Raw genomic sequence first — 11,429 nt, 5'->3', positions numbered from 1 at the left:
ATGATAACCTGCACACGTTTCAGCTGTGGCTAGTATATGATGAATGCATAATATTACACATTATGTATTCATCATATACAACATGTGAACTTGAGTACCTTCTTCTAGAGACAAAATCGAAAAAGCTTATCAATAACATGACATGGTTGTATTTTAGGCTGGGAATAAAGTACCGACCTCTTCAAGAGTGTGCCACACAACCGGATCAATGTCTGTATCGGTCAGAGCAGATATTTGCCCATGACTTTTGCTGACATCTTCTACCATCCTCAGAATGTAGTCCGGCTGAACATTTTCTTCCACATACTGAGCAATTGCTAAAAGTTCTTGTTGAACACTCTCCTTAACTCCTCCACGTTTTCCATATTTATTTTTCCGCCGTTCGTCAGTCAAACTACATGCGTCGTCTGCACTTCCTCTCAGCGCCAAGGTGACATCACTTCCGTTTAGCCGGGCCAGGAGCTAACGCCAAGCAGGAATCCTGTGATCAGGTACGACTACTCACCCTGGACAGAAAGCCCCTCCCAGAGCCATTTGATTGACAGCGCAGTCCACCAAGTCAAGCCAAGGCAAAGACTTCGCTTTTACTTGATGGACTGAGGAGTGCCAAAAGGAAAAGGCAAATGCAAAACGGAAAAGACAATGACAAAATGGAAAAATCTATCTTTATATTTCCACATTTATTTATTTATTTTGCCAACATTCTTTTTTATTGATTTTAGTTTGTTTTTCAGTTACACACAAACAAACAAACAACCTAACAATGAACTTACATGATGAAAGTTTCATTTGGGGAATTTACACCTTATACATTTACAATTTTAAATAAAATGTTAATTGAAAATTAACATTTTTTTTTAATATGATCATTAGGGCTGCAGCAAACGATTATCTTGATAATCGATTTATCTGTTAAACATCCCTTGACTAACCGAGTAATCACGAGACTGCGAAAGGTGTGCAAATATGGCATTTTGACGAAATTTGAACTGCATGAAGCTGAAAAATATGCCATTATAGAGCCTATGAACTGAGTAGATTTACAAATAAACAGTTTTCTCATGGGATGTTAAGTTTGTGCATTACCCCAATAATCATACAATGTCACTGCAGAGGGCTACTTTTGAAATTACTCAATATTCTCAATTACATCTGTAAGATCTGTTTTTGCAATGTATTCAATAAATGGATCCCAAATTTGATGAAATAAATGCATTTTATGTTTAATTGTATAGGTAATTTTCTCTAAAGGCAATGTTGTAGAAAGCTCTGATAGCCATCTTCCTATACTTGGTCTATTAATATCCTACCAGTTAATTGCCACTAATCTCTTTGCCAGTAAAATACCTAAATCTAATAATATCTTTTGGCTTTTTCTAATTTTTAATGTGCTTGGATATAGGCCTAAAATAAACAGTCGTGGAACTAATGGTATGTAAATATGTAAAATATTTTGAAGGTGATGTTTCACTTCTTGCCAGAATAATTGGATTTCTGTACACTGCCATATGCAATGATAAAGAGTACCTTTTTCCTTGTTACATTTCGTGCATGTATCTGGTATGGCGTTATATACTTGTTAAGTTTTTCTGGCGTAACATAAGTTCGCATCAGCCAGTTATATTGTAGTAATTTCAGACGTGTATTAGTAGTTTTTGATTGTGCTGTAGTACATGCTTCTTGCCACTCTTCCCATGAAATATCCTCACCCAGGTCCTCTCTCCATGCTTCCATCCGTAATGCAGATGTTTCACTACACTTATCTACAAGGAAAATGTATATTTTTGATATTTGTCCACGTTCTTGGCAGTTTATGTCATCTATCAACTTTTTGAAAGTAGATAGTGCAGGGATTGATAGCGACTGATTTTGTTCTTTTTTAATAAAATTGCGTAATTGTAAGTACTTGAAAAAATGGTTGCAAGGAATGTCAAACTTACCGACCAATTCTTCAAATGACATCAGTATATTTTGTTTATAAACATCGCCAATTTTTTGTAAACCATTTTTGGCCCAAGCTTTAAATCCACCATCTGATTTTCCTGGAGTGAAATATTCATTTCCCCATATCGGGCTAAAGACAGAGAGAGAGGGAGTTTCAGCAAAATAGTTTTCAACCTTATTCCACACTGCAATCATATTTTTTACTATTGGGTTTTTTGTTTGTTGTTTCAGGATTGACTTTTTTGCAGAGTAGATATACATAGGAAATTGAAGATTGAGTTGTGATTCCTCCATCATTTTCCAAACTGGTGGATCTTTTCTTTTAAAGTAAAATAGCAATGTTTTCAATTGTGAAGCCCAATAGTAAAAAAGTGGATTTGGGCATTTAAGCCCCCCTCTATCAAAAGGCAAATAAAGCAAAGACAACCTTGTCCTCGGACGTCTGTTGTTCCATAAAAAACGTATAAACAATGATTTAAGCCTTGTAAATAAATTATTTGGTGGAGGAAGTGGAAGGTATTGGAATAAGTATAAGAGTTTAGGCATAATATTCATTTTAAGTACATTGATTTTTCCTATGAGAGACATAGGTATAGGTTTCCATCTATCTAATAATTGCATAATTTCTTGTAACATTGGTTCATAATTTCTTGGTATAATATATTTCACTTGAGGTACAATTTCAATACCAAGATATGTAAAACAATCTACAATTTTGAATTGGGTAGCTATAAGTGGAGGACTCATATAATCGCATTTATTTAAAAACATTAAAGATGATTTTGAGTTATTCAATTTATAGCCTGAGTTTTTCCCAAACACATTAATGATATGTAGTAATTCTGGGACAGATGTATTAACATTTTTAAGAAATATAATCACATCATCAGCAAAAAGAGCCAGACGGTGTTCTTGTTCTCCTATGCAGATTCCTGTGATACTTTGGCTTGCTCTTATAGCTATTGCCAGCGGTTCAATAGCTAAAAGGAACAACAATGGTGACAGTGGGTCTCCCTGTCTACATCCTCTTTCTATATCAATTGCTCCAGAAATGTTACGGTTAGTCATTATTTCCGCAAATGGTTTTGTGTAAAGTAATTTAACCCATCTTTTAAAATTGTCCCCAAAACCGAAACTTGCAAGAACTTCAAATAAATAGAGCCATTCGACTCTGTCGAAAGCTTTTTCAGCGTCTAACGACAGTATTGCTGTGTCTCGAGATCCTTTTTCAAAATATAGAATATTTAAAAGACGTCTAACATTATGAAATCCTTGCCTACCTTGTACAAAACCATTTTGATCAATATGAACAATGTTTGGGATTATTTTCTCTAGTCTCATTGCGAGTATCTTACTTAGAATTTTCAGATCTACATTTAAAAGACTGATTGGCCTAAGATTTTCACATTTATTATTTTGTTTGCCCGGTTTTGGCAGTAGTGTGATTAGTGCCCCTCTCAAAGTTGTAGGCAATATTCCATTATTAAACGACTCTTGATACATCTCCAAAAGGGGTAAAATTAGTTCCTGCTTGTACAATTTATATATTTCTACAGGGATCCCATCGGGACCAGGAGTTTTGCCACTTTTAATATTATCAATGGCCTTGGATATTTCTGTCAAAGTTATATCTTTTTCTAATTCGCTCTTTAGCTCTTCTGTTATTTTGGGGATTTGAACACTATTCAAAAAGTTGTTGAGTTCTAATGAGTTTGGAGGTATTTCAGTACTGTAGAGATTTTTATAAAATATTTTAAAAGTTTTGTTTATTTCCAGTGGATCTACAATGTTTTCATTCTTACCATTAAGGAGTGTGGTAATTTGTTTCTCGTTCTGCAATTTTTTAATTCGCCATGCCAACACCTTTCCTGGTTTTTCACTTTGATCATAGAAGGTCTGTTTAAGTCGTAATAAACTTGACATTGCCTTTGTAGCCGATAACTCATTATATTGTGATCTAAGTAGAATAATTTCTTGATGAATTTTTTGACAACCTAGCTGATAATATTGTTCCTCTAAATGTCTTATTTTTGTTTCTAATGTTTTAATTTTATTATATGTTTCCTTGGCTTTAGAGCTTGTTATATTAATTATTTGTCCCCTGATTAAAGCCTTAAATGCCTCCCATCTAGTGCTTTTAGAAGTTTCATTTGTGTTGGTTTCAAAATAGTAATTAATTTGTTCCTTTAAGAAAATTACAAAGCCTGTATCGTTTAGCCATTTTGTTTTGAATTTCCATTTGGGAATGTCACTAATTAACTTTGAATCTTGATAAATAAGAGAGACTGGAGCATGGTCTGATAACAGAATAGAACCATAGGAGACATCTTCCACTTTGTATTTGAGTAATGACGAGATTAAAAAATAATCTATGCGCGAATAAGACTGGTATGTGCTAGAATAGCACGAAAATATTTCATCATTTGGATTTTCTTCTCTCCATATGTCTATTAGATTCATCTCTTTCATAAATTGTTTAATCACTTCCCTGCTTTGGAAATGTGATTGATCAATTCCAGAACTCTTATCTAAAGTTGGATTTAGGGTGCAGTTGATATCCCCAGCTATTATACATAACCCTGATAAAGAAGCAACAGAGAAAAATAAATTTTGAAAAAATTCAGGCTCATCTTTGTTGGGAGCGTACACATTGATTAAAATAATTTTTTCCTTAAGAATTGTTCCTTGCATAATTATATAACGCCCTCCTTTATCTTTAATAATTTTGTCAATTTGAAATGGAATAGAGTCATGAATCAAGATCATGACACCTCTTGCTTGGGATGTAAAAGGAGCTGAAGTTACTATTCCTTTCCACCTCCTCCTCACTTTTAGCTCATCTTCACACTTCATATGCGTTTCTTGAAGAAATACTATGTTTGATTGCAGTGTTTTGATTCTATTCATGACCTGTTTTACCTTCTTTAATTTTTGTAGCCCTCTGCAGTTCCAAGATGTAATTTTAATTTTTAAATTCACAATTTTACTAATTCAATTTTAAAATGATCCCCAACATAGATAGTTTTGTCATCATCACACAGAACAAAGTGAACACAAAACAGAGTGAACATTAACCCCTTATCCATATAAACATGGACATCCCTCCCCTTTGATACTGGGTTTCGAGAGAGCGAACAACTGTTCCACACGCAGTGGGGATCAGTCTGCTGACTACCACTTGACAAAATAAGAACAAAAAAACCGTAGCTGCTCTGCCACAACTAATGTCATTCAACAACTTAATAGAACTGTGCTTATCTCAATAACATCCCTACATCATGTACAACCAAGATCAGTCCTTGCACTTATTTTTATGTCTTATGTCTTACTCACTAACATCAGTCCTTTTGTGTGTCCGATTGGATTCTCCGGATGAAGTTCTCGGCTTCCTCCGCGTTGGTGAAGATATGCGAACGGTCCTGGTAGGTCACGATGAGTCGGGCGGGGGCGATGATGCCATGTCGGAGTCCCAATAGACGCAGTTGTTGCCTTGCGCCATCAAACTCCTTCTTTTTCCTGTGTATCTCCGAAGGCACGTCTTGATAGAATTGTACCGGCTGGTTTTTGTAGAGGATGTTTTGTTTGGCCGCTTGTTTGGCTCTTGCAGCTCTCATTACTGTTTCCTTGTCTTTGTGGCTCAGAAACTTCATTATAAGCGTTCTTGGTCTAGACTCAGCTACACGCCCGCTCCTTGGGCCGAGCCTGTGTGCCTTCTCCACCGTAAATCCTCTCCGCTGCGGCCCGAGCTCCAGCGCCTCCGGTATCCACTCCTCCAGGAAACCGCACGCGTCGTTGGCTTCCGCCCCTTCGGGTAAGTTTACCAGCCTCACATTCAAACCCCGGGATCGGGTCTCCATATCCAGGACTTTCTCTTCCAAGGTCAGATTCTTCTTTTCCAGACTTTTAACCTTGCTAACCAGCACAGTTACCTCATCTTTGGTGGCGGAGATTCTGGTCTCTGCTTGCGTAACTCTGCTTGTGCACTCTTCGATGTCCTCTTTAACACTTTCCATTGCTGCACGTATTCCTTCGAGTTTGGTTGAAACGTCCATTTTTATAAAAGACAAATCTGTTTTAATATCATTTATGGCGGTCATAATACCCCCTAAAGTAACTTCGGGTTCTTTTGATAGGTTTTGTTGTATTTCTGCGCCGTTCGTGGTTGTTCCGCCGTTAGCTTCGCTAGCATGCTCAATATTACCCTCCATTGTCTTAGCATTCGTGTTAGCCATTAGCTTGGGCTTGCTGGTTACGGTTGCAAAATTCGTCAAGTCTGACTGCGTTCGGGTGCGGAAAGTCTTCTTTGTCGACATGAGTATCTCCTTTGGTAGTATAGATGTAGAAAATAAAATGTTGTTCTCAGAAAGATGGTTTTAGATCAGGATTGTTAGTTGTCCGTGGCAGAGCAGTCCACATGTGCTCCTTTCAGTCAGCCGCCATCTCCGGAAGTCTTTATTTATTTATTTCTCTTTATATTTCCATTTATTTATTTATTTATTTCACTTTATATTTCGACATTTATTTCCACATTTATTTATTTATTTATCTTTATTATTCCATATTTATTTATTTATTTATTTATTTATTCATTTATTTATTTCTCTTTATATTTCCACATTTATTTATTTATTTCTCTTTATATTTCTACATTTATTTATTTATTTCTCTTTATATTTCCATTTATTTATTTATTTATTTATTTCACTTTATATTTCGACATTTATTTCCACATTTATTTATTTATTTCTCTTTATATTTCCACATTTATTTATTTATTTATTTATTTATATTTTATTGTGACACTCCTGTGACTCCATATTTAAGTGCTGTATTAATACGAAATTAAGAATTTTGTATTGTTTTATGATCACAGGTTCTGTCTGGGGCTGCACAGTGGAGTAGTGGTTAGCACTTTCGCCTTGCAGCGAGAAGATCCCTGGTTCGCGTCCCGGCTTTCCTGGGATCTTTCTGCATGGAATTGGCATGTTCTCCCTGTGCATGCGTGGGTTTTCTCCGGGTACTCCGGCTTCCTCCCACAGTCCAAAAATATGCTGAGGTTGATTGATCATTCTAAATTGCCCGTAGGTGTGAATGTGGGAGTGATTGTTTGTCTCTGTATGTAGCCCTGTGACAGACTGGCGACCTGTCTAGGGTGTCCCCTGCCTTCACCCGAGTCAGCTGGGATAGGCTCCAGCCCCCCCCCCCCCCCCCCCCCGCGACCCTAATGAGGATTAAGCGGTGTATAGATAATGGATGGATGGATGGATGGAGGTTCTGTCTGAAAAGAGGTGGCATCATTTTAAACAGTGAAACCATACCAATGAAATAAAATGACCAACCAGTGTGCAATACTGGATTCTGCAAAAACATAACTGAATGCAGAATGCTGTATAAAGTAATTCTCTACTTTTTTCATCTAAATCTTAACATAATGTATTGACTTATGTGCATGTGCATGTATTTATTGATTTATTTATTTAGTACTGTTAACAAATCAGAGTTCTGAGTGAGTTTTTGTTTAGATAGGCAACATTTATTGATCACATATAGGCAACTGAATAACTGTTTATTGAAAACTATAAAACCATTAAAAAATCATAAACAACTTATGCATTTATTGAGTCACTAAAATACTGTTGAGTCTATGACCACAACAGCATGATTATAAGCATCTTCAACCATATACTGATGTCCCTTACCATATGGACTTCAGGAGATGATCAGATGATGATAAACTGTGACCTGCTGGTTGGGTTATCTCTATTCTCGTGTTTCTTACATGTTGGTCTCCTGATGCTGCCTTACTTCAGTCAGTTCATGAGCAACAGTTTGCCTTTTACCCACTGCCAGGGGTTCCACTCTTCCCAATCACGTCTGTACATTTGCAGACGTTTTTGCTTCTTTAGATGTGGTGGAGTTTCGCTTGTAGACACTTTTAAATGCGCGGGTGCAACAGCAACTGTAACCTGGCAACCAGAGACAGGACCATAGGACCGGACAGGACCGGACAGGACCGGACACGCTGAGAACTATCCGCTGGACCTCGCATCGGGTCCTTGCTACATAGGTCCTACGAAGTTGAAATTGGCTGCCCGAAAGATTACCTGTGTTTTATTTTGTTCATTCTACAGTTTTGATGAGTGTGTGACAGACGTGTATGGGGCATTTATGAAAATACGGAACTATTTGTGTCCGGTATTGATTCAATACAGGACGCAACAATTAATTGTCAAATAAAGGACGATTCCGTATTTTAAGGGATGGGTGGCAACCCTAGGCAGCTCCATAGTCAGGAACGTGAAGCTAGCGACACCAGCGACCATAGTAAAATGACTCCCAGGGGCCAGAGCGGGCGACATAGAAGCAAATTTGAAACTGCTGACTAAAGTTAATCGTTAATACAGTAAGATTGTTATTCACGTCGGCAGTAATGACACCCGGTTACGCCAATCGGAGGTCACCGAACTTAGTGTGGCATCGGTGTGTAACTTTGCCAAAACCATGTCGGACTCCGTAGTGTTTTCCGGACCCCTGCCAGATCTGACCAGCGACGATATGTTTCGCCGCATGTCGTCGTTTCACCACTGGTCGTCTATGTGGTGTACTGCAAACGATGTAGGCGTTATAGACAATTGGAGCTCTTTCTGGGGAAAACCTGGTCTGATTAGGAGAGACGGCATCCATCCCACTTTGGCTGGTGCAGCTCTCATTTCTAGGAATATGGCTGATGTTATTAGAATTCCTAAAGCATGACAACCCAGAGTTCAGACCAGGATGCAGAGTTGTAGTCTTCCACACCTCTCTGCAGTTTCCTCTCAGCTGTCACGCTCCAGTAATTCAGTTAGCTTTATTGAGACTGTGTCTGTCCCCCGACCACCAAAATTCAATAAATTATACAATTGAAATATAAACAAAAGCCATAGTAACCATAAAAATCTAATAAAAATTAATACCACTATTTCAACTGAGCGAAGAAACAGGACAATTAAATGTGGTCTGTTAAATATTAGATCTCTCTCGTCTAAATCTCTGTTGGTAAATGATTTGATAACTGATAACCAGATTGATTTGTTCTGTTTGACTGAAACCTGGTTGCAGCAGGAAGAATATGTTAGTCTAAATGAATCAACTCCTACTAGTCATACTAACTGTCATGTTCCTCGAATCACAGGCCGAGGAGGAGGAGTGGCGGCAATTTACCACTCTAGCTTAAAAATGAACCAGAGACCGAAACCTAATTACAGTTCATTTGAAAATCTCAGTCTCAGTCTCTCTCATCCAGATTTGAAAGCTCAGAAACCAGTTTTATTTGCTGTTGTATATCGTCCTCCTGCTCCTTACTCTGAGTTTTAATCTCAATTCTCAGACTTTTAATCTGATTTAGTGCTCAGCTCAGATAAAGTGATTATTGTGGGTGACTTTAACATTCATGTTGACGCGGACAGTGACAGCCCTACGACAGCTTTTAATTCAATATTAGACTCAATCGGGTTTTCTCAACATGTAAATAAACCAACTCATAGTTTTAATGACACCCTTGACCTCGTTCTGACTTAGACATGAAATCGAACAGTTAACAGTATTTCCCTGGAACCCTCTTCTTTCTGACCATTTTATGATAACATTTCAATTTATAACAATAGATTGTATAGGAGTTAAGAATAAATATCATTACAGTCGATGTCTGTCTGACAATTCGGTGACTAAATTTAAGGAAATGATACCCTCTCTATTTAGTTCAGCATCACTTACTGATAAAATGGAAGGGAAATATTATAATTTTACCCCCACAGAAGTGGATTATATTGTTAATAATGCTGCAGCCTCACTGCGTACAACACTTGATAGCGTTGCACCTGTAAAAAAGAAAGTTCTATCTCAGAGAGGACCTGCTCCTTGGTATAATTCCCAGCTGCAGACTTTAAAGCAGGCGTCCCGAAAGCTGGAAAGGAAGTGGTATTCCACTAATTTAGAGGAAGTTTATGTAGCTTGGAAAAATAGTCTAGTAATTTATTAAAAAAAAGCTCTTCGTAATGCCAGGACAACATATTATTCATCTTTAATAGAGGAAAACAAGAACAACCCCAGGTTTCGCTTCAGCACTGTAGCCAGGCTGACAAAGAGTCAGAGCTCTATTGAGCCTTGTATTCCTTTAGCTTTGAGCAGTAACGACTTCATGAGCTTCTTTACAAATAAAATTATTACGAATAGAGAAAAAATTAATCTGCCCTTCCTACAAATGTCACAGATGTATCATCGAGTACAGATGCTTTAGAATTGGCTGTAAGACCAGATGAATATTTTGCATTTTTCACTCCCATACATGTCTCTGAACTAATTTCAACAGTTTCTACATCCAAACCATCAACATGTCTTTTAGATCCTATCCCAGCTAGACTGTTCAAGGAGGCTTTGCCTTTAATTAATTCTTCAATGTTAGATCTGATTAATCTCTCTCTAGTAACAGGCTATGTACCACAGGCTTTTAAGGTTGCTGTAATCAAACCTTTACTTAAAAAGCCCACTCTAGATCCAGATGTTTTAGCCAACTATAGACCAATTTCCAACCTCCCATTTCTCTCTAAAATTCTGGAAAGAACAGTTGAAAATCAATTATGTGAACATTTACAAAGGAATAGCTTGTTTGAAGAGTTTCAGTCAGGCTTCAGAGTGCATCATAGCACAGAAACAGCTCTGGTGAAAGTTACTAATGACCTTCTCATAGTGTCAGATAATGGACTGGTCTCTATACTTATTTTGTTGGACCTTAGTGCGGCATTCGATACAATCGACCACAAACTTTTATTACAGCAACTAGAACATTGTATTGGCATTAAAGGGACAGCACTGGACTGGTTTAAATCCTACTTATCAGACAGGTTCCAGTTTGCGCATGTCAACAATGACTCTTCTGAGCATACTAGGGTTAATCATGGAGTTCCTCAGGGTTCTGTCTTAGGACCAATAGTGTTCACATTATACATGCTTCCCTTAGGCAATATTATTAGGAAGCACTGTATTAATTTCCATTGTTACACTGACGAAACTCAATTGTATTTATCTATGAAGCCAGATGAAACTAATCAGCTAGCCAGACTGCAAGATTGTCTTCAGGACATAAAGACTTGGATGACCTATAATTTCCTACTACTAAATTCAGACAAGACTGAAGTCATTGTATTTGGCGCCAAACATCTTAGAAAATTGCTTTCAAAGCATATAGTTACTCTGGATGCCATTACATTGGCCTCCAGTACTACTGTGAGGAACCTCAGCGTTATCTTTGACCAGGACATGTCCTTTAACTCACACATAAAACTAATCTGTAGGACTTCCTTTTTCCACCTGAGAAATATTGTGAAAATCAGGAACATCCTGTCTCAGAGTGATGCAGAAAAACTAGTCCATGCATTCGTTACTTCTAGGCTTGACTACTGTAATTCATTATTATCAAGTTGTCCCAAAAGCTCTCTCAGACATCTACA

Source organism: Amphiprion ocellaris, chromosome 21 (assembly GCF_022539595.1).
Source record: "Amphiprion ocellaris isolate individual 3 ecotype Okinawa chromosome 21, ASM2253959v1, whole genome shotgun sequence".
Lineage (NCBI taxonomy): Eukaryota > Metazoa > Chordata > Actinopteri > Pomacentridae > Amphiprion > Amphiprion ocellaris.
The sequence above is the reverse complement of the archived record's forward strand: the minus strand, read 5'-3'. Positions refer to the sequence as shown.